The 24,775-nt window shown below is 43.3% G+C and overlaps 2 pseudogenes; both read left to right on the plus strand.

The window, feature by feature from the left end:
• Positions 1–5,713: 5,713 nt before the first annotated feature.
• Positions 5,714–9,767, plus strand: LOC118613535 (annotated as a pseudogene).
• Positions 9,768–20,527: 10,760 nt separating this feature from the next.
• On the plus strand, positions 20,528–24,205 carry LOC118613551 (annotated as a pseudogene).
• The last annotated feature ends 570 nt before the right edge of the window (positions 24,206–24,775 follow it).

Genomic DNA, 24,775 nt, shown 5'->3' on the forward strand with positions numbered 1-24,775 from the left:
TTCCTCCTCTCCCTTCCTTCCTTCCTTCCTTCCTTCCTTCCTTCCTTCCTTCCTTCCGTCCTTTTTTTTATAACATTATGCACCAGGTACTCCTGTCAGGCACTTCACATATATCACACCTACTCTGTTTTGCCATCCTCATTTATCAAGTGCCTACTACATTCAGGAGCCAGACTAAATGCTAGGGAAAATACAAGCAAGATATCTCCCTACTTGTTCTAATAGTACAAATAGGTACAGAAAAAAGTCGAAGAGAGTAAATATGGCTGTGAAGTTGATGAATTAAACAATGAGATCCAGTGGAGAGGGGTGGTCAGGGATGGCCTCTGTGAGACGGTGACATCCTTTTGGCATTCGAGACCCAAATACCAAAATGTTTGTGACTGGCAGGCTATGCATAGCTCAGTGACAGAGACCAAGCCACAGCCCTCCAAGATGCCAAGGCAAACAACAAGCCAGGCCAGGGATGATGGGCAAGGCCTTCACCTTGTCAGAGTCTGGCCACCAGTGCTTGCCAAGGTTTTTTTTCTTCTTTTTTTTCTGGAGTGTGTGAGGGACACAAGGCACATTGAAAATGAGCATGGACAGTGTGGAAAACAATTGCAGCCATTTTTGCAAAAAAAAAAAAAAATTAAAAGATAATCCGCCACAACATATGCTCCTCCAGACCTGGGCAGAGGCAGCTCCCATAGGCGCCTTCTCTCACCAGCTGTGCCTTCTCTTTCTGTCTCCCACAAGCCTTTTTCTGGAGTTTAGTGGTGACCTCAAGATCCAGGGATAGAAGGGCAACCTCTTTGCGGTGCTGGTGTTCCTTGCCACCTGCTGGCAAAAACTATTTGAGCAGCGGCACATGTACAGGCTCAAGGTACTGCAGATGAGGCTGTGAATAGCCATCACTGGCCTTGTGTACATAAAGGTGAGCCTCTCTGCCTTTCTCTTCTCTACATCCCACCCTGATTTACATCCACATGGTCCATCCAGGAAGGGTTAGTTACATCATTGAACTGTTAATATCATCCGTGTCTGAAAACACACTCATTCATAACTTCGTTCATAGCTGCTTGCTCCATACTCTTGCCTCCTTGGTTATTTTTTTAAGGCCTGCATGATCTGGCCCTGAGACTTCTCCAACCTCATCGTGTCATACATCTCTCCCCTCTTGCTCTCCCTGCTCTAACCACAAACACACCAGCAAATGTTCAACCTCAGGGCCTTTGCACTTGCTGTCCTCACTGACTGGACAGCCTTTCCACAACTCTTCCTAATTGCCACTCATCACCCATGGAAACCAGATAACAGTGGACTGTTATCTATGTTGCCCAACAACACCACTTAAGGTACAAATGTCCCCTGACCCATTGGTAAATACATCTGAGCTGGGAGTCCTTCCAGAGAGCTATGCATGGCTAGTGGCAAGCCATAGCTGTGAGCTTCTCTCTGTGCAGTCATTCTTGTCCACTTAGGGAACCCATGAGACTAATGCTATAAAAGACATCTGGAGCATCCAAGCCAGGGTCATTGTGTCCCATGTGAGTCTCCTTTTGTCATACTTTAGCTGTCACCTGGGAGAAGAGGAGGGCAAATGGGACAGCTCTTCAATGAGCATGCACGTGGCTCCTGATGCTGCCCTGCCTACTGTATTTCAGATCCATATTCCCTGAGCATGCTGGAGTTATGTATGTGTGGCCCATACAGTCTTGTGAGTCCACATATTGAGGTGAGGCTGACAGGAAGATGATCTGATGTCATTGCTTCCTCCCATATCCCCTTGATCCCCACTATACCCCTGCCCTGCCCTGCCCCATTAGGGAAGGCTTCATCCCCTGATGAGGTCAGATCCACCTCCAGACTGCTCCTTATTTTCTGCATCTGGTACTTTGACATCTGGGGGCTTTGCTAATCCTGGAGGGGCTGTCCCTCCCCAGCTAGTCCATTTTGAGAGATGGGAAATGACTCACCTGAGAACATACATTTCAGATGCAAACCAGCCAATCCAGACCATGTCCCTCAACCCCTCTTTTATGGAGTCTCCCACTCTGGGCTGCTATCCCCTGCCTTAATCACCTTGCTACTAGGGACTTTGCCCCAGAGCCTGCTGGAATGACTGAAACATGCCAGTCCAAACCTGCTCACATTGCCTGACTCTCCTTCCTGTGAAAAGCATAGTACAGGCTCCTATCTACTGCTCCTGTCCCTCCCTCTGCCCAGCACTGGTGCTTCCCCGAGAAACCCCCTACTGCATGCAGTGGTCCCTGCTTGAGGACATGAGTATAAAAGCTGTCTTGTCAATAATGACCACATCCTGATCTGTGGGCCTCACCACACCTGAATAATAGTAAAACCTGTCTTTTGAAACATGCCTTCATGGCACTCATCATAATTACCATCATGGAGCTAACCTGGGGAGTCTTTACTTTTGTTCCCCTTCATCTTCACTCCCAGGAGAGTGACTCCCCTCCTTTCCATCCCCTGCGTCATTGGTGGCTGTATTCCAAGCACTCAGCCTGGGTCGGCAGGAACTCAAGAAAAGAGCTAAAGATTTTTTGGAGGATTTCTACACTCAGATTTCTTCATTCCCTCACTGTTTTCCTCACACACTCAGCAGAGAGAGGACTACAAGTAGAACTTAGCATTCGACAGGCTGGAAGGGGACCACTATGCCCCCAGAGAGAGGGCAGGTTTAGGGCTGCCAGAGGACCAGGTCAGGGTCCGAGAGGCACAGGGGTCAGTGTAACACCCTGTCAAGCCTGTGTTGTGCCTCAGTCATCTTATATTCCAGTCCTGGCCTGGCCACTTATAAACCCTCTGACTTTCAGTGAGTTGGTCAATTTCTCTGTGCCTCAGTTTCCTTGGCTATAAAATGGGGTTAGTAATTCTGTACTTCATTGACTTGAGTCTAACTTTAACTCTTTTAAAATCAAGATGTTTTCTGCATCTTATTCTAATTGACATTGATTTTTTTTTCTGTAGTGATACAAAAATGGAGAGAGTTTTGTTCATGGCATTTTAGATTGAAGAACATATGGCAGGATAACAGAAAATGGTGAAACCATTCATTGAACATAGTGCCTGGGACACAGTTAGCACTCAGTCCATGACCACCATGGTCATCAAAGATCCAAGATTTTTATGTGTGATGTGATTAACTATTATTGCTCCAGTGCTTTAGGGATTTCTGAGTATTTTCATGTTTGACTACTTCCTAGATTCTCACAAAGGTCCTGGGAGCTTGACCTAAGAGATTTTTATTAGCCCATTTTACAGATGAGTGAACGGATCCTCAGCAAGTGAAGAGAGCTGGCTTGGCAGGGACAGCACAGTTCAGATCCAGGCTGGCGGAATCACTGGCCTTTTGTTCCTGCCACACCTTGGGCCTCCCCGCCTCACCCTGCCCACCTCACCTTGTCCTTACCCCAGCTCACATCTTGTTCCTCTTGCCCAACCCAGGTCCTGGCTCTGTCCAGTAGCTCCAGAAAGAGCAGTGCAGTTGGGAACATAGTCAACCTGATGCCTGTGGATATACAGCAGGCGACCAAGAGCATTGTCTACCTCCATGGGCTGTGGCTTCTACTCATTTGGATCATCATTTGCTTTGTTTACCTCTGGCAGATGTGCTGGGTGGAGGAAGCCAGGGTTAGAGCTGAATCCTTCCCCCCTTCTCCTACCTATCCTCCTCTTATTTTAGTCTTGACTTTATATGTACAGACTATGAACTGACATAATGGGCAAAATTTTAGATGAGGATGTCCTGCACTTCACCTTGAGCAGGATACTTGCTCTCTCTGAGCCTCAGTTTTCTCATCTGTAAAATGATGATGATGACATTGACACTTCTGTGTGCCATGTTGGAGTACCTAGTAGATAGATGAAACCTGTTGGAAGTTATCAGTGACACTAGGACACCAGCACCATCATTGAAAAAGAAAAAACATTTTATGGAAAAAAATATGATATCTAGTTTTCAGAAAGTGTAAAGTGGTCACACAGCCAAAAAAAAAAAATCAGAACTTTTTCTGACTTCCTTTCATGTACTTTATGGTATAGGATTTTCTTTCTTCCTTCTTTCCTCCCCCCTCACCCACCCCATCTTTTTTCTTTCTGCTGCAGATTTTGGAATGGGACTGCTGAGGTTCAAGTCCCACTTTTACTACTTGCTAGTTATAAAAACCTTGCATAATTAATAGCTTGCCTGTGCTCCATTTCCTTACCTGTAAGATAAGAATCATAATAAACACCACCATCCCTGCCTTCAATGTGTATGAAATGAGACAGCTAGAATGGTGTCTGGCACACAACTATAACCTGTAGGTATTAGGTCGATTGTTGGTAGGGAACATGTAATTCATCTAAAATTCCCACCTCAGCTCTGCTCCAGGGGTGAGCACAAAGCTCACACAATTTTCTGTAACAGACCAGATCATAAATATTTTAGACATTTTGGGCCTTTGAGAAGGAGATATAGTCCTTCTCAAACCTATTCGACTCTGTCCTTTCCAGTGCACAGATTCAATTGGAATACTGCAGAATTTTCACATCAAGAAATATACTTTTTTCAATTTCCTTCAACCATTTAAAAATTTAAAAGCCATTAGGATTTTTTTTTTTGGAACAGCTCATGGGCTGTACAAAAGCAGGAGGCAGGACCTGGCCCATGTGCCACAGTTTGCAGGCCCATGGGTGGGCATATCAATGGCATATGATCATGAGTGAGTATGAAATACTCCCAAAGGACATCTTGTGCGTGGCATCATCATGTCATTCTTCTACCACAGCTTCCACTCAGAGAGGGAGGAAGGACACTTGGAAGAGTGCAGGGCAGTTAGCAGGCCAAGCAAACCTGCAGACGACATACCCATTCCTTTTCTGGCATCTTGGCCAACAGTACCCAACATCAGAGGGTCACCCCCAAGATCCTGGTTAAGGAGGGCTGGGCATTGGGACTGCTCTCAGTAGCATTGGTAGTGTTTTTACAAAATGATGCCATTTCACCAGAGAGAGCTTAACAATCTATTGACATTTGTAAGTATTTTTCCAGCCCTGGCTTGGACAACTGGTATTTGCCTTTGGGCACTTCTCTATTCAGCCACTTGGCAGTGCCACTGTTGCATAAATGAAACAAATTAGCTAGCTGGGTTGTCAGATTCAAAAACTGTTTTTAGCTGAGAGGAGAAACCCAGACTAAAGACAGGTGAGCTTTGTGGAGAGCATGGGCTCAAATGACCTCAAGAGGAATCTCAAAAAGTCACAGTCACTTAAAAATCATGTATCCTATCCCACTACCTCTACATTTACCAGATTAAAAAAAAAAACAGAATTGAGAAGGGACCATTGTTGTAAGATATGCCTACAGCTGGCGCTTGAAGCAACAAAGTCATCAGAAGCAGGTGTGGACTTGCACACAAGGACACATTGCAAGGAGGGTGCACACGCCGGACCGATTCTGAGACTTCTTGTTCTATGGACCATAAAAGGATGCTTTAGAGGATAAGAAAAAGATACATGAGAAGAAATAGCTGAGAACATGGTGGTGGCTCTGAGGCTGAATCTGAGAGTTGGCTGTAGCTTGTATTTATTAACCTGGCAGTAACTATTAATAATCACAAAGCCAGCATTGTAGTGAAACTTAATAAAAAGCCATGGAGACAAGGGTGGGAGATGCTAGCATTATCATTCATCCTCTCTCCCTTATCCATATTAGTTAAAACATTTCCAGACTGACTTTTCTTCAAAAATGACTCTGCAACAATCAGCACCCAACGTGGGGCATGAAGAAGAGGGTGCAGAACTATGCTGGAAACCGAAGGGGTAAGTCCACTCAGAATAAGCGATACCTTTGGCATAGTTTTAGCACATTTACAGATTATACTGGAAACCGGAGAACAAGTCTGCTCACAGGTAAGCAGCACCTTCGGCATAGTTTTATTTTTTTATTTTTTATTTTTTAGCACATTTCCACATTACACTGGAAACCAAAAAGGATAAGTTCGCTCATGCATAAGCGATACTTTCAGCATAGTTTTAGCATGGGGAATTCTCTGTCAAAGGCGGAGGCTCAGTATATTAAGTTATTGCAACACTTATTGTCGTCCTTAGGAGTAGAAGTGAAGAAAAGTCAATTTCGTGAATTGTTTTTGCATGTAGGTAGACATTGCTACTGGTTCAAGCCAGGGGGAAAATCCCAATTAAATGCTAAAATGTGGAAACGAGTCACAAGAGTTTTGCAGAGGGCTCATCAACAGAGATCCCATCACTGTTTCTATTTGGTCTTTGTGCACTTTAATTTCTGAAGATTTATAGCCTCTGCTAAGTTAGCTTAGTTGGTGGAGCTTGGAGCTCTTAATAACAGGATTATATGTTTGAGCCCCACATTGCATGCTTAATAGTACTACCCTGTGCCAAGCATTTGTAAATACTTCTTTGCAAGAAGTAAGGAAAAAATTTCCTCAGGGTCTTGTGTATCACTATATAGATGATATTCTTTTGGGTCATGAAAAGAAAGAAATATTAGAAAAAAAGTTTTTATTTGGAAAAATTGCTCTGGAAAAGTATGAGCTTGAGATAGCTCCTGAGAAAATACAAACTTCTGTTCCTTATCAATATTTTGGATAAATTTTGCAACAGAAAGTTACTGCTCAAAAGATAGAAATTAGATGGGTCGCTCTTAATGATTTTCAAAAGTTTTGCAACAGAAAATTATTTAGGATAAATTTTGCAATAGAAAATTACTCCTCAAAAGATAGAAATTAGATGGGTTGCTTTTAATGATTTTCAAAAATTATTGGGTGATATTAACTGGCTCAATTCTTCCCTTCGTATCCCCACGTACGCCTTAATTAATTTGTTCTCTATTTTAGAAGGACCTACTGCATTGGATACACCTCAAAACTAACACCATTGGTGGAAAAGGAATTTTAAATACTGTAGTATTGAAAGACACTCTTGTAGACACAAACTTGCATTGCTCAGGTTTCATTATTGTGTGGTAAAGGTTCTTTCTCTAACTTAAAATTTAAAAACTATTAATGATTTCCTTTTTATTTTATTAGTTAATTAGTCTAAAACTTAGGACATTTTAGCATGGAGTCAACAGTGAAGATAACATGATTTTGTATGGAAGATAAGAAAAGTAATGATTAAATTGCAAATTTCAGTGCTTTTTAAGGTACCTTTCTGTTCCTGTTTCTGTTGACTGGTCACCGAGAGTCCATGGAGAGACTGGATGCAGTCATATCTCCCGGACCATGGCCAGGCCACGGGACACCACCTCCTGTTCCCTGTTGTCAGGTTCTGTTTATTGTCTTTGGTCTTGTCTAGGTTGTATGTGGTGAACTTCTCAGGGCCCACCTACACCCCAGTAATTGTTTTTGTCTGAGAGTCTGTTTTGTGTTTTCTGTTGTGTTCTCTGCCCAAGTGATGAGGGGAATATAGAATGCTCCAAGACAAAGGCTTAATAAAACATTATATACTTTAAATTTTTAAAATCAAGATGAACAAGGTGGCACCGCAGCTCATCAGCATTGGGTGAAACAGACCAGTGAGCCTTTGCAGCAGCCAGTATACTACAAAGATCTAACAGGGGATTAGGTGCCTGCTGAGATACTGAAATGGAGCTGAGGTTTTGCTTATATCTCTACAGGAACAGAGAACCTTTAGGTTCCAGCCAAGAATGTCACGCTCCGGGAGTGGAGAGAAGCAGCAGGTTGTCACTGAGTTGGGTCAAGAAATAACTCCAACTTCTCTATTCCTTGCAACAATGGCCCTGATTACAGCACAGTAAGTGGGGTACAAGCTGAGACAGGAAATTATTCATAATGGGCGTATGTGCCCAATCCCCCTTTAAATAAGGCAGTGGGATGGGGAGATGCTTCAGTGATAGTTTATGTAAATGAGTCTAACTGGATGCCTGGGTCTCATGATACTATAGGACCTTTCAGGCCTGAAGAATAAGAGAGAGTGTTTGAGAACTATACAGTGGGAATGGAAGGGATGCAGATTTAAATGGGAGCTGTACAGCACTGTTTAAGGCTGGGTGCTCAAGCATGGTTGACAATTTTGCAGACTTCTGAACAGAATGCTGGGGTAGGTGACTTGTTTTTGTTAAGTATGGAAGGATTTAAAAATGTTAGAGAGCCTGTGGATGATACTTCTTCAACCGGGTTTTCTGTGGTGTGCCACTCCAAAAGTTCAGATGCTTGAACATTGGGTTCAAAGGATTCAGTGTCAAGCTGAACAAGCTCGGGTTTTAGTTAATACTTCCCATGAAGAGTCATTGATTGGAGTCCTTCTGGCTCTGCCCGAGCAAAGGGAGGAAAAGTAAATTTGCGGTGGCACCGAAAGATACAGAATGGTTCACAAAGCACTTCATCACACAAAACTAGTAATAACACAGTCATCTGGCATGATGGAGGATCTCTCCCCCCCACACTGCAACATCTCTCCAACTACCCCATCAAGGGCTACAGAATCATATATAGAAGTTAGGAGCGGCTTTATTTTCCATGAACACCTGGAGGGGCTCTATAAATCAATCTGGGAGTTCGTCTCATATCACCTTTCATCAGAACATTGCTCACTTTGCTTGGGCCTGTGTTCAGCTCCCCTATATCATTATGAAGTGTACAGTGGGGTGGAATAAAATGTTAGGTTATATTTGATGGAAAAACTCTTCCTTTTATACTTGTATTAACTCTTCTACTCCTTTTAACAAGTCACATGAAAGCTTATATATTCTTAGAGCTCAAACTGAAGTATGGAAGCTGATTAAATTGTCTTGTCCCTGGCAGGACTCTTCTGCCACTATGATATTGCAGCAACTGATGGACCATGTTAAGAGCTAAAAGATTCGTTGGCATGATGATCGCTGCTGTTGTGGGTATCATTGCCATTCCTGCTGCTGCTGCCATGGCTGGAGTGGCTCTGCATCAATCTGTACAGACTGCTGATTACGTTAGAACCTGGCATCGGGTTGCTGAACAGTTATGGACCTCTCAAATACAAATTGACTCTGTATTGCAGAGTCAAGTGGCAGATTTACAGCAAGCAGTTATATTGTTAGGAGATCAAACAGTTAGTTTGCAGAAATGTGCAATTTAAATGTGATTGGGATACAACCTCCTTTTGTATAACTCCTGTACTGTATTATGAAAGTATGTTTGAATGGGATAAAGTAAGACAACATATTTTGGGGTATGGTAATGCTTCAGGTTTAATTATAGACTTAAAAACATATATTGCTGACACTATTCAAAACAGCTTCCTGAATTACAGGGGATCACAGTGCTACAAAGCATGGTTGATGGTATTGAAGATTTATATTCTATTCCATTAATTCATGGGTTAAGGGGTTCATATATTGCTTCCTGGATAGTTACTTGTTTTCCTTTGTTTAGTCTGGAAGAGATTCTCAAGAAGCCAAAGACTAAGAAAGACTCAGGCCACTGTGTTCTCAGTAATGCTGAATAAAATTCAGCAAAATAAGAAAGGGGGGTATATATTGTGAGAGACACCTGCTGTCCTGGTAGGATGTCTGGTGCTTGGAGCAACAAGGTCATCAGAAGCAGGTGTGGACTTGCAGACAAGGACACACTGCAGGGAGGGCACACATGCCTGACCTGTTCTGGGACTTCTTGCTCTAGGGACAAGGATGGGAAAAAGATACCTGAGAAGAAATAGCTGAAAACATGGTCGTGGCCTTGAGGTGAGTCTGGGAATTGGCTGTCGTTTGTAATCTTTAACCTGATAGTAACTAATGATGATTTGCAAAGCCAACTTTGTGAGAGAGAATAGAAGCCATAAAGACAGGGGTGTGGGCTGCTAGCATTGCCATTCCTTGCCATTCTTCCTCTCCCTTATGCATGTTAGCAAAAGGATTTCGAGAAACGACTCTTCTTTCTAATCCTCTCAGCAACATGCTAGGTGGAGCTGGTCTACCTGCCAGCTGATCTGCCAACCGGCCAAATGTGAGGGGCGCTCAGGCCAAGTCACTAGGTAAAGAAAGAAACCATTTGGAGTCTGAAAGGGCTGGCATCCAGTGGTGCCGCTGCGGCAAACAAGTTCTGGAAAATGTGGCCAACTGAGGTCCCTGGCTCGGCGACGAGTTCCTCGCTGAGAGTGGCGTGAGCAGGCGGGTCTGTGGCAGAGTGAGATGAGGCATATGTGCTGGGAGCCGGTGCCAGCCCATGGGAAGGACACAGTCCCCAGCCTCTGCCTCTCATGGCTGTGATAGAAAGCGTGCACAGGTTTTCGATCACCTGGATCTTGGCCAAGGGTCCGGCCCTGACCCCGGGGAGCCAGGAGCGGGTGTTGGAGGAGCGGACAAGGCCGAGCATGGGGGCGACGGGGCCTTGGCGAGGGGGCATCAGTGGCGACCAGCGCCGGGCCACTCGAGGGTCAGGGCCATGGGTCAGCAGGGGAGGTGGCACGTAGACGTGCCCGAGGCAGAGCAGGGAGGCCGTCTGTTAGGAGCGCATCGTACATGTTTCGCTTTGCTGCGGTTTGGGCGAGAGGTACGAGGAAGCGTGAAGCGCAGGGAGTGAGGTGGGCTGGGGGCCTTTGCTATGTGTGGGTCTTGTGCATATTGTGCTTCATTGAGCAAAGTACCCTCCTGCTGTTTAATCCACGTCACCACGTAGACCAGCTCCGCAGGACCCCTTTATGTGGCCAGCCAGTGACTGACGTGAAGCAGTGCTTCTCATGGTGCATCTGGGTCCCAACGAACAATGGAAGACACCTGGAGACACTTGGGCTTGGCCGGAAACCAGGGTGCTGCTGACTCATGATGGGCAGAGGCCAGGCTGGCCATTCACATGCTGTGCAGTGCAGAACATCCCCAATTAGAGAATCGACTACCCCCGAGGGTCAGCAGAGTGAGGTTGAAAAGCCCAGGATAAAAGAGGCATTTTTCTGCCAACCGACTGTGTGCCTGCATCAGGAATGGGAGCAGGACAGGTTGAGCTAGCCAGTTGACATGAGCCTCTGGTTTCTGCGCTGTGGTGTTGACTCAGGGAGAAGGGGCTGGGCAAGAGCAGGGAGAGGGGCCCAGCTGCTTTGCCAGGCTGAGGGTGCTACAGGGAAGGGGTGTGTCAAGCCCCATGGGAAAGGGAGGACCCCTTCGCCAGGGCAGGGGCAAAGGCAGCAAACCCTGAGCAAGGTTTCTGGGACTAGAAGGAGCTCAGGCCATAGGCCCGCCCTGTCTTGCAATTGACCCATCCCCAGGCCACACCCTCCAGCTCTGTCTAGTCTTCCTCAATTGTAAAAAATATCTTGTTTGACCTGATCAGTCCAGGCACTGAAGAGATAATATTAACAATTTTGTGTCTGATGGTGTTGAAGCCACCAGCCCCCGAAAGACACACGCATCACCAGAACTCAGTGAGTGAGTTATAGGAAATACTCTTTATTCAGCCAGCTAGGTCTGCCAGGGGTATGCAGACCCCAAATTAAGCAGCCCCAAAATGTAGAGGTGCAGGGCTGTTAAGCCCAAAATCCCATTCTTCATTCTGTCTAAACACAAAGGGCTATCTTTCTTCTATTCATTACCTGTCAACTCACAGGTCAAGTGCATAAGCAGGGTTACAGAAGCAGAAAGCTTGTTTAGGATGTTATGTTCCTGTGCGTAACAGCCTATGTTTCTATGTATATAGCCATGTTCTCATGGACATAGCCAAGCAGTAATTTTCCTGCGAGTAATAAATTTCTAGCAGTCATTTTTCAGCCATTACAATAGGACAGTGTTAAACACCTGCACAGCAGCTTCAGAACAAACCATATTAAAACAAAACAAAGCAAAGCAAGACAAAAGTACCCCCAACCAGACAAAAGTGAACCAAACCCTAGACTAAAGAAACACAGGTAAAGAATGACACAATGATCATTCGGATGTAGACTAGCAACATACATGAGAAATTTCTCATTTACCTACATTCAGACTGAATTCAAAATCCAAAGGGAAAAAAATACATCAAAGGATACAAACCCAATAGAAAATGAGCACATCAACAGAAGGGCAGATGGAAACATAAATTACCAACAAACAGGAAGAAAATGTTCAACCACACTCATGATCAATCAATGCAAACCAAACCATCATGGCCTACAATTCTCTAGTGTACAAGTCTCCCAGAGTTCAAAGAAAGTGACAAATGTCCCCTGATAGTGTGCAGGAGTGGATACTGAATGGAAAAATGTGTACTCGTGCATTGTTTTCAGAAACATGAAGCGGTGCATCTTTCTGAAGGACAGGGGGACAATATCTATTAGATAGAGAAATCATGCAGCCATTAAGGAGGGCCCTGTGTGCAAGTAGCTCAGTAGAAATGTTCGTCTACTTTCACCAAGATAAAGACACAGATACAGAGACATAGATCTGTTACATAGTGTAGAGAAGGTGTTCAGGGGGACATTTTGAATCCTAGCCAAAAAGGGAACAAAAAAGGAGGAAGAGAAAAGAAAAAAGGAAACCACATCCCAAAATAAGAGCCCCAACTGAAGTGACCCAAATATCTGAACAGGGTGAAATGACTAGTATTTTTATACATTTCATGCTTGGCTGGTTGATTGGTGGATCATTTGGTTGACAGGCTGGTTGGTTTACAAAAAGAGACTTAGTGGAGTTAGCTAGAATCAAGTATGAAAACCAAGTTCAGCATGAGCACTGCAATCGCAGAAAGGTCGACTCTCCTTGGAGAGAACCTATGCACTCTGCCCTTTCGAGCCACCCTGCTTGCGTTCTCAGGATCCTGAGATCATGGAAAAGTGAGCTGATGAGAGATTTTTTTTTCTTTCCAGAAATTTCTGTGGGGATTCTCAGTTTTCTTGAATGCGCATGGATTCAGTTTTAGTGCTCAGGGAGATGTAATATCTATCATCAAACAATGAATGCCCTGGATTTTAGGTATTACTCCATACTCATTAAACTTTCCTCTGTGCTTGCACTGGAGAGCAGCAGAAGCACTCCAAACACAAATAGTCTTTGGTCTGAAGTGGAACAGCACTCTTTAGAGCTCAGTTATTTGGACATGTTACTTCTTTTCTGACCAATTCCTCACAGCAGGAATTGATGTATAAGAGAAACCACAAGTGCCCCGGAGACACACCATGCAGATCCAAGTGAGGTTGACAAAGTGGCATTGATCCCCATGTTTAGGGGGATGTGATGGATAGAGGAAGCCACTCATTTTGAAATTGAATGTGCCCCCCATAAAATTGCTTTTTCACCCTCGCTTTCCCCTCACATGTCTCTGGAAAATTTTTTTGTTTCCCTGTTTTTTTCTTTTCTTTTTATGTACATTTGTAAAAGGTTGCCTCATATCCAGGTGGTGCATGCTTTGTGACGTGCCTAATTGATTGACATTGGCCATGTATGCTATTTGAAGTGGCTTTCCATGATCAGGAGTGTCCTGTGCATATACAGAGAGATGGTCACACCCCTGATCATGCCTCCCATCTGATCCGGGGGATTGTTTTGCCATCTCTGCTCCTATCTTTTCAAGGCAGAAAAGGTGACAGGCCGGTTCCCAGGTCGCTCTCTGAAATTAATTAATTTCTCTCATTCCATGCCTACATCCCTTGAAAATGAAGTGGGTTTCTATGGTTCCTGTCCATGATCGCAGTCTTTACTTCAAAAGTTTGTTCTATGAACACTATAGGAGCACTTGCGCTTTGAAGTTCTACCCATAAAGGAAGCATATGCTTCCTTGGCTTTGTTGTGATTTCAAGATTTCCCCGCGGTGATATAGACCAGGTGCATTTCACCCACTCTGCTGCGACTCATATTGATTAACACAGTCTGCTGTTGCTAAGCATTTCAGTTGAAATCTAAGCATGGAGAATTGGGTCTATTTGGTCAGGGCCTTTCCCTGGAGCTTTCTGAGGGCTCCCCCCACCACTGTAGTTGATTGACTCCTAGACACCTTAGAATGTGCCCCATCTCATAAGTGACAGATTGTGCTTTTGAGTTTGTTGGTTTGTTTTCTTCTGGAAAAACAAACAAATGAACCTCGCTGGTTGCCATGTCCTCAGAATGTGAATGAGCAAAGTTGTATCATGCATCAGAAAAGGGGTTTGGTTACCAGCTTCCAGTGACGAGGAGTGAGTCTACATGATGAGAGTACATGCAAGCAGGGGAGCGCAGAATGTCCAAGAAGCCAAGGTCCCCAGCAGGTGGGAAGAGCTTCCTGCATGTACCAGCTGACCCAACAACGGGCCAAGTGAGAGAGCCGCTCTGGCCGGGTCACTCGGCCAAGAAAGGCTCCACTTGGAATCAGAAAGAGCAGGCTTGCAATGGTCCCGCTGCAGCTTATGAGCTCTGGGATCTGGGCCAACTGGTAGCCATAGCTCCATGTTGAGTTCATTGCTGAGAGTGGCATGTTCAGACGGGTCTGTAGTGTCATTTGAGGAAGATGAGGCATTTGTACTGAAGGTCGGTGCTGGCCCGTGGCAAGGACACAGTCACCAGCCCCTGCCTCTCATGGCTGTGATAGAAAGCGTGCACGGGGTTTCAGTCACCTAGATCCTGGCCCAGCATCCAGCCCTAACCCCGTGGAGCCGCGAGCCTGTGTCAGAAGAGCAGACAAGGCCGAGCGTGGGGCGATGGGGCTTCAGCGAGGGGACGTCAGTGGCAAGCAGTGCCGTGGCACATGGTGTGTCGTGGCCGTGGGCCAGCAAGGGAGTTGGCTCGTGGATGTGCTCGATGCAGAGCAGGGAGGCCAGCTGTCAGCAGCGGGCCATGCATGTTTCGCTTTGCTGTGGTTTCGGTGAGAGTTGCGAGGAAGCGTGAAGCACAGAGAGTGCAGTGGGCTAGGGGCCTTTGCCATGTATGGGTCTTGTGCGTATTGTGCTTCATTGAGCAAAGTGGCCTCCTGCTGTTTAATGTGCATCACCACGGAGACCAGCTCCACAGGACCCCTTTATGTGGCCAGCCATGATGTTAGGTGAAGCAGTGCTTCTCAGGGCCTGAACGGAATGTGGGAGATGCCTGGAGATGTAATGGCTGAAAAATGACTGCTAGAAATTTATTACTTGCAGGAAAATTACAGCTTGGCTATGCCCACTGGAACATGAGAAAGTTCTCAGTTACCTAACTGAGATAGCTGAAGATCAAAATTTAAACACACAAAAGCAAAAGTTTAGATACCCAATAAAAATTGAGCATGTACACAATAGAAAAGGGGTATGACAAAACATAAAATGCTAACAGACAGCAAGAACATGTGGAACCTTCCCGAAAATCAAAGAACTGCAAACTGATAGAGTCATGGCCTCTCATTTTCTATTGTACAAGTTTCCCAGAGTGGAAAGAAAGTGATAAATGACACCTGCTGGTGTGCACGATTGGATACTGGATTGGAAGTGTGTCCTTGCGCATTTGTTGAAAATCATGAAGTGGTACAACTTTGTGAAGGACAAGTTGACAATATATATTAGATGTGGAAATCATGCTCCCCCTGTGTAGAACCCAGGTGGGGATTGGCACAGTCGAAATATTCCCCTAATTACACCAAGATAGACTCATCACAGATAGATGTATATATTCCATAGTGTAGAAAAGCTGTTCTTTGCAATAGTTTTTTTTCACCTAAAGTAAAAAGATAAAAAAAAAAAAGACCAAAGGGTAAGGAAAAGGAAATCGGAAAAGAAGGACCAAATCATGAAGCCACGCAAGTACCTGAACAACGTCAAATGACATGTATTTTTATTTATTTTTTTCTTCCTTTATCTACTTATGCATGTATTTATTTTCTTTTGTTTGTCTTTGGATTTCTTTGTTTGTATACCAAAAGAGCGTGGTGATAGGTGAAGGAAGCTACAATTATGCATGAAAAACCAGTTCAGGATTAGCACCCCATTAGCAGAAATGGTGATTTGACTCAGAGAAACTCATGCACGCAGCCCTTTCTATGTCCTATGCTCAGGATCTCAGAATCCTCAGAGTCTCAGGGAAAAAGAGCTGATGAGTTTTGTACTTTGTTTGTAACTTTGTGGAGATTTTCTTTTTTCTTTTTTTATCATTTACACAGATTGATTTTTAGTCTAAACATAGGTTCAGTATTTATCAATATACAAAAAAAAGCTCTGAATATTATATTTTACTCAATGGTCATAAAACATTCTTCCATGCTTGCACTGGAGCATAGCAGAAGCACAGCAAACTCAAATACTCTTTGGTGTAAAGGTGAACAGTGTTGTTGAAAGCTCAGTTACTTTGACATGTCGCTTACAGAAATAAATTTGTCATGACTTGTGGGTTTCTGATCAATAGCCTACATACTCACTGCAGGAATTGACAATAGGAGGAAGCCCAAGACCCCTGGAGATACGTGCTGCAGATCCAACCAAGCTTTAAAATCTGGTATTTCTCTTCACGTTTAGGGCTATGTGATGGATAGATGAATCCACACATTTGAAATTATTGTGCCTCCTGTACAGTTAATTTCAACCCTTTTCTTTCGACTTGAAAGACTCTGGAGCATTTTTTTTAAAAAAAGTTTTGTTGATGGAAGTCTTCTCGAGGTAGCTCAAGTTCCAGCTGTTGGACACATTGTAACATGCCTAACTTATTGAAAGTGACCATTTAGGCTGTTGTCACTGGCTTTCCACGATCAAAAGTGTCCCATACATGCAAAGTGAGACAGTCAAACACCTGGTTATCCCTCCTATCTGATGCAGGGGAATGTTTGGCCATTATTGCTTTGTCAGTTTCCAAGGCAGAAATGGGGACAGGCCAGTTCTAAGGTTCCTCTGTAAAATGCATATTTCTCCTTTGATCCCTACGAGCCTATAATCTAAAGTTTATCTTCATTTTTCGATCTGTGATCTCAGTCATTACTTCAGAAGTTTGTTCCATGGACAAAAGAGTCATGCTCGAGCTTTGAAATTATACCAATGAAGGTTTTTTCTGGTTCGTATCCTTTATTCATTTTTTTATTATTATTATTTCAAGATAGACCCATGTTAGTATAGACCTAGTTAATTTTACATGCTGTTAGGCTTTATACATAAAAATTATTAACACACATTGTTGTGAGAAACACCTGCAGTCCTGGCAGGATGCCTGGTACTTGGAGCAACAAGGTCATCAGAAGCAGATGTGGACTTGCACACAAGGACACATTGCAGGGAGGGCACACATGCCTGACCTATTCTGGGACTTCTTGCTCTTGGGACGAGGATGAGAAAAAGATACCTGAGAAGAAATAGCTGAAAACATGGTCATGGCCTTGAGGTGAGTCTGGGAATTGGCTGTCGTTTGTAATCGTTAACCTGATAGTAACTAATGATGATTTGCAAAGCCAACTTTGTGAGAGAGAATAAAAAGCTGTAGAGACAGGGGTGTGGGCTGCTAGCATTGCCATTCCTTGCCATTCCTCCTCTCCTTTATCCATGTTACTAAAAGCATTTCCAGACTCCGACACTTCTTCCTAACCATCTCCACAATTGGCACCCTATATGGGGCTGAAAGAAGAGGGTGCAGAACTATGCTGGTAACCAAAGGGGTAAGTCTCCTCATTGTAAGGAATACCTTTGGCATAGTTTTTTTTTTTTTTTTTTTTTTAGCACATTTCCAGATTACACTGGAAAACCAAAGGGGCATGTTCACTCATAGTAAGCAATACTTTTGGCATATTTTTAACACAGGGAACTAGTAAATGTAAAGAAAAGTCAATTTAATGAATTGTTTTTTGTATGCAGGTAGACATTGCTACTAGTTGAAGCCAGAGGGAAAATCCCAATTAAATACTAAAGTGTAGAAACAAGTCATAAGAGCTTTGCAGAGAGCTCATCAACAGGGGGATCCCATCCCTATTTCTGTTCTGTTTTTATGCACTTCAATTTCTCGGGCTTTACAGACTCTGCAATCTGACTCTGAGGGTGCTGCAACTGACTTGGCAACACGCCAAGAAGAACCTTAACTTGTTTATGAAAATCCTATAGAAATAGAGTCTGATAATGAGTGAAAGGAATCTACTGAGTCCTTATCTAAAGAGGAATATGCAGGTCACATTCCTCCTAGTAAAAAGTCATATCAAGTTCTTTTGGCAGAGGTTAAAGCAGCTGCAATTAGGGCAAACTAGAGGATATTTTCAGGAACAAAGGAAGCCCTCTGCGCCACCTGTAAATATTTTATTTGGGGCAGAGCCTCCAGTTGTTAGTCCTGTTTCATTTACTTTTCCCCTTTCACCTGATTTGACTAAGGAAATAATGGATGAAGAGAGTAGTCGAGAAAATCTTCCTAGACAGACAGCTACTCCTCAGCTGATGGGGTTCCCTATAGTGAGACAGGCCTTTCCCCCCAATGATCAATTTCCTCAGGAGGGCATCAATGTATAATATACCCCATTGGAACATAAATTCTTGAGGATACTTAAGGAATCCATCAATCAATATGGTATGGAGTCCACCTATGTGACAGGTCTTTTAAACAGTATAGCCACAGAATGACAATTGTTAGTGGTAGATTGGGAAGCTATTATAAAAACTGTGTTAGAACCAGGTCCTTATTTGCAAATGAAAACCTGGTGGAGAGAGGAAGCCCAACAGGTGGCTCGTAGAAACACTGCACAAAACCTTCCAGGGGCTATTCTTGAAGAGCAGATAGGTACAGGAAACTTGATTACCCTTGAGCAGCAATGTCATTCAACTAAAGAAACCTTGTTACAAGTGAAATTAATAGTGTTAAGAGCTTGGTCTCGAGTTGAGCCACCTGAGAAGCATCCTCAGTCATTCACTAAAATTATGCAGAGTCCTGGGGAGAGTTACACTGATTTTTTGTCTCGGCTACATACGACCATTGTCAGGGCAGTGACTCTTCCTGAAGTCCAAGAATTACTCTTAGAATCTCTAGCTTATAAAAAGGCAAATTCAGAGTGTCAAAAGGCTTTAAAACCTCTGAAAGCCCAAGGAGCACCTTTGGAAGAATATGTTAAAGCTTGTCATGATGTTGGTTCTTTGACACATCAAGCTAATTTGTTAGCAGGATCTTTACAGAAAGGGTTTCAAAGTTCTCGAATGAAATGTTATCAATGTGGAAAACTGGGGCACTTTCGAAAAGACTGCAGGAGAGGGAATAAGGGAGAAGGAACAGTAGTGCATACAAAACCTGGTAGGGAACAGGCCTCTAACAAAGAAAAATTAGAAGTGTTACAGCAACTAGTAGACAAACAATTGGCCAGTAATCTTATTGAACCCCCCTCTTCTCCATAGTAATCACCAATATTTGTTATAAAAAAGAAGTCAGGAAAATGGAGAATGTTAACAGATTTAAGAAGAATCAATGCTGTAATTCAGCCTATGGGAGCTTTGCAATCTGGGCTCCCTAACCCTGCATTAATTCCCCAAAATTGGTTTTCAAACATTATAGATTTAAAAGATTATTTTTATACTCTTCCTTCACAGCTTCAGGACAGAGAAAAGTTTACGTTTAAAATTCCTACTATAAACAATGCTCAGCCTACTCAGTTATATCAATGGAAGGTATTACCAAAAGGCATGTTTAATAGTCCTACCATGTGCCAAGCATTTGTGAATATACCTTTGCAAGAAGTGAGGGAAAAGTTCCCTCAGGGACTCGTATAAAAATGTTTTTACTTGGAAAAACTGCTCTGGAAATGTATGGCTTGAGATAGCACCTGAGAAAAGATAAGATTCTGTTCCTTATTTATATTTAGGATATAAAATTTTGCAATAGAAAATTATTCTTCAAAGGATAGAAATTAGACAGAATGTCCTCAAAACTCTTAATGATTTTCAAAAATTATTAGGCATTATAAATTAGCTCTGTCCTTCCCTCAGTATCCCCACATATGCTTTAAACAACTTATTTTCTATTTTAGAAGGGCCCACTGTATTGGATAAACCTTGAGAACTAATGCCATTGACAGAAAAAAAATTTCAAATATTGTATTTTTGAAAGACATTCTTGTAGTCACAAACTTGCATTGCTCAGGTTTCATTATTGTATGGTAAAGGTTATTCCTCTAACTTGAAATTTAAAAACTATTAATGATTTTCTGTTTTGTTTATTGACTAATTAGTCTAAAATTTAGAACATTTTAGCATGGCATCAACAGTGAAAATAACATGATTTTGTATTGGAAGTGATAAAAATAATGACTAAATTACAAAATTCAGTGCTTTTTAGGGTATCTTTCTGTTCTTGTTCCTGTTGACCAGTCACAAGGGGTCTATGGAGAGACTGGACTGTGGCCAGGCTGTGTGACACCACCTCCTCTGCTCTGTTGTCAGGTTCTGTTTATTGTCTTTAGTCTTGTCTGAGTGGTAGCTGGTGAATTTCTCTGGGCCCGCCTACACTCCAGTAATTGTCCTTGCCTGAGTGTCTGTTTTGTGTTCTCTGTTTTGTGTTCTCTGCGCAAGTGATGGGGGAAAACTAGAGTTCACAGAAGACACCCTTGGGATTTCTCCTGCAATATTTCAAAGAAGTATAAGCTTATGAAACAAAAAAGGGGAATATGGACTACCCTGAGACAAAGGCTTAATAAAACATTATATACTTTAAAGTTTTTAAATCACGATGAACAAGGTGGCACAGCAGCTCATCGGCATTGGGCAAAACAGGCCAGTGAGCCTTTGCAGCAGCCAGTATACTACAAGGATCTGAAAGGGGACAAGGTGCCTGCTGAGGTACTGAAATGGGGTCAAGGTTTTGCTTATATCTCTACAGTAACAGAGAAGTTTTGGTTCCCAGCCAAAAATGTTAGGCTTCGGGAGCGGAGAGAAGTGGTGAGTAATCAGTGAGTCAAGTCAGAAGATAACTTCAATTTCTCTATTTCTTGCAATGACAGCCCTGATTACAGCACAGTAAGTGGGGTACAAGCTGAAACAGGAAATTATTCATATTGGGTATATGTATCCAATCCCCCTTTAAATAAGGCAGTGGGATGGGGAGATGCTTCAGTGGTAGTTTATGTTAATGATTGTAATTGAATGCCTGGCCTTATAATACTAGAGGGCCTCTCAGGCCTGAAGAATAAAGGAGAGTGTTTGAGAACTCTACAGTGGGAAAGGAAGGTTAGCCAATTTGCATGGGAGTTGGAGAGCACTGTTTATAGCTAGTGTGGTTGGCAATTTTGTCAAGTGTGGTTGACAATTTTGCAGACTTATGAAGAGAATGCTGGGGTAGGTCACTTGTTTTTGTTAAGTACGGAAGGATTTAAAAATGTAACAGAACCTGTGGATGACACTTCACCAGATTTGCAGTGGTGTGGCGCTCCAAAGGTTCAGATTCTTGAACGTTGGGTTCAGTGGACTTAGTGTCGAGCTGAACAGGCTCGGGTTTTAGTTAATACTTCCCATGGAAGAGTCATTGATTGAAGTCCTTCTGGCTCTGCCAAAGCAAAGGGAGGAAAAGTAAATTTGCGGTGGCATCAAAAGATAGAGAATGGTTTAGTAAGCATTTCATCAGACAGAACTAGTAATAACACAATAGTCTGGCAAGATGGAGGATTCCCTTTCCCCATCTCTCCAACTACCCCATCAAGGGCTACAGAATCATATATGGAAGTTAGGAGCTGCTTTATTTCCCATGTATGCATGGAATGGTTTCATAGTTCAATCTGGGACTTCTTCTCATATCACCTTTCATCAGAATGTTACTCATTTTGCTCAAGCCTGTGTTCGGCTCTCCTCTGTCATTAGGAAGGGCAAGGTGAAGTGGAATGAAACTTTAGGTTATGTTTCATGTAAATATTGTTCTTTTTACACTTGTATTAACTCTTCTATTCCTTTTAACAAGTCATATTCTTAGAGCTAAAACTGGAGTATGGATGCTGGTTAGATTGTCTCGAACCTGGCAAGACTCTCCTGCCACTGTGATATTGCAGCAACTGATGGACCATGTTAAAAGAAGAGCTAAAAGATTCCTTGGCATGCTGATCGCTGCTGTTGTGGATATCATCGCTGTTACTGCTGCTGCTACCATGGCCAGTGTGGCTCTGCGTGAATCTGTACAGACTGCCGAGCATGTTAGAACCTGGTATCGGGATGCTGAACAGTTATGGACTTCTCAAAGACAAACTGACTCTGTATTGCAAAGTCAAGTAGCAGATTTACAGCAAGCAGTTATATTGTTAGGAGGTCAAATAGTTAGTTTGCAGAAAGTGTACAACTTAAATGTGATTGAACTACTAATTCTTTTTGTATAACTCCTGTATTGTATAATGAAAGTATGTTTGAATGGGATAAAGTTAGACAGCATATTTTGCGGTATGGTAAGTACAGATTTACAAACGCATAATGCTGACATTTTTGAAAAGCAGCTTCCTGAATTACCGTGGATCGCAGTGCTAAAAAGCATGGTCAATACTATTGAAGACTTACATCCTATTCCACAAACTCATGAGTTTTTGTTCTCATTTATCACCTCTTGATTGTAATTTGTGTTTAACTTATTTTTCATTGTTCAGTCGAGAAGAGATTCTCAAGAAGTCAAAGACACAGAAAGACTCAGTCCTCTGTGTTCTCAGTAACGCTGAATAAAATTCAGCACAAAGAAAAGGAGAATATGTTGTGAGAAAACCTGCAGTCCTATTGGGATGCCTGGTCCTTGGAGCAACAAGGTCATCAGAACCAGGTATGGACTTGCACACAACAACATTGCAAAAAGGGCACCCCTGCCTGACCTACTCTGGGACTTCTTGCTCTGGGGACGAGGATGGGAAATGGACACCTGAGAAGAAATAGCTGAAAACATGCTCGTGGCCTTGAGGCTGAGTCTGGGAATTGGCTGTAGATTGTAACCGTTAACCTGATAGTAACTCATGATAATTTGCAAAGCCAAAATTGTGAGAGAGAATAGAAGCCATAAAGACAGGGGTGTGGGCTGCTAGCATTGCTATTACTTACCATTCCTCCTCTCCCTTATCCATATTAGTAAGTGTATTTCCAGAGTCAGACTCTTTCTTAACCATCTTTATAACAATATGTGCTATTGTTTATCATTTCAGCTTGTTTCTAGACACTGAGATCACACCTCATTGTTGGGTCCTGTCCTCTTAAACTAAGCTAAGGCTCATCAACCATTTTATTCTCGTCTCCTGCATAGTGAAAGGTGAAACAAGCTAGAATTAGGTTTGCAAAACAAGTTGCATATTAACACCCCATTAGCAGAATGGATGACTTGAGTCAAAAAAACTCAGAAGAGCTTTCTATGTCTTATGCTCACAGCTATGAATTCTGAGTCTCTAGAAAAGTGAGCTAACATCTGCTTAGTAATTTCTTTGTACCTCAGAGGGTATTTCCATTTTCTATCATTGAAACAGATTCATTATGACTCACATGCGATTTCTATCAGCATACAGGAGAAAAAAAAACTCAAAATGTTACATATTGCTCCACGGTCATGAAGCATTCCGCGCTAGCACTCGTGGGTAGCAGAAGCACACCCAACACAAGTAGTCTTTGGTCTTCAGGTGAACAGTGCTCTTGAGAGCTCGGTGACTGTGACATGTTGCTTACAGAAGCAAATTCATCATGACTTGTGGTTTCTGATCTATTGTGTACATAGTCCCCTGCAGAAATTGACATGTAGGAGAAAACACAAGTGCCCTGGAGATACGTGCTGCAGATGCAAACAAGCTTGACAATCTGGCAGTTCTCTTCATGTTTAGGGCTCTGTGATGGATAGAGGAATTCACACATTTTGGAATTCTTGTGGCCCCTGTACCGTCATGTTCTAACATGTCTTTTAACTCTAATGTCTGTGGAGCAGTTTTCTGTTGCTTTTTTTTTTTTAATCGTTTTGTTCACGTAAGGCTTCTGGAGGTTGTCTCGGGTTGCAGCCGTGAGACGCATCGTAACGTGTCTAACTGATTGCCAATGAACATTTACGTTCTTGCCAGCGGCTTTGGATGATCCAAAGTGTCCCATGCATACAAAGTGAGACAGTCAAGCAGCCGGTCAGCCCTCAGATGTGACGCAGGGAAGTGCATGGGCACGGTTGCCTTGTCACTTTCCTAGGCACAAGTGGACACCGGCCTCTTCCAAGGTCCCTCTGTGGAATTCATACATGTCCTTTGATCCCTAAGTCTTATAATCTGAAGTCGCTTTTCATTTTTCCGATCTCTGATGTCAGTCTTTCCTTCAGAATTTTATTCCAGGGACATTACAGTCATGCTCCAGCTGTGAAATACTACCACAAAGGTCGTTTCCGGGTCCAAGACGTTGATACTTTTCTTATTTATTTCGAGACAGACACATGATGATACAGACCAAGGTAATTGTGCATGCTGTCTGGCTTTATACATAAAAACTATCGACACGCTTGCTACCGATCAGCATTTCAGCTGGTTTCTAAATATGAAGAATCACGGCTCTTTTGTTGGGGTCCGTCCCCTTACACAAGGTAGGGCTTCAATAACCATTGCTATTTCTTGTCTCCTGCATTTGTCAGAAAGTACCCCTGCTCATGGACTACAGCTGCTTCTTGTCCTCCGTCTCCTCCTCCTCCCCCTCTTCCTCCTCCTTCTTCTCCCAAGAAACAAATGAACTTGACGACTTGAGAATTCCCAAGCAAGGGAATGAGCACCTTTCTCTCGTGCCTTTGCACCAGGGTTTCTGGCCAGATTCTGCGGTCGAGGAGTGAGACTGCATGGCGGGAGGAGGTGTGAGTCCCGGAGCACAGGATGTCCAGAGGCCAGGATCCTGGGCCCGCGGAGGGAGCTTCCTGCACGTGCCACCTGTCCCCGCCAACGTGTCCCAGTGTGAGGGGCGCTCTGAGCCTGGTCACTCGGCCAGGAAGGCCTCCACTTGGAGTCCGAAAGAG

This window comes from Rousettus aegyptiacus, unplaced genomic scaffold (genome assembly GCF_014176215.1).
Source record: "Rousettus aegyptiacus isolate mRouAeg1 unplaced genomic scaffold, mRouAeg1.p scaffold_m13_p_19, whole genome shotgun sequence".
Taxonomy (NCBI): Eukaryota; Metazoa; Chordata; class Mammalia; order Chiroptera; family Pteropodidae; genus Rousettus; species Rousettus aegyptiacus.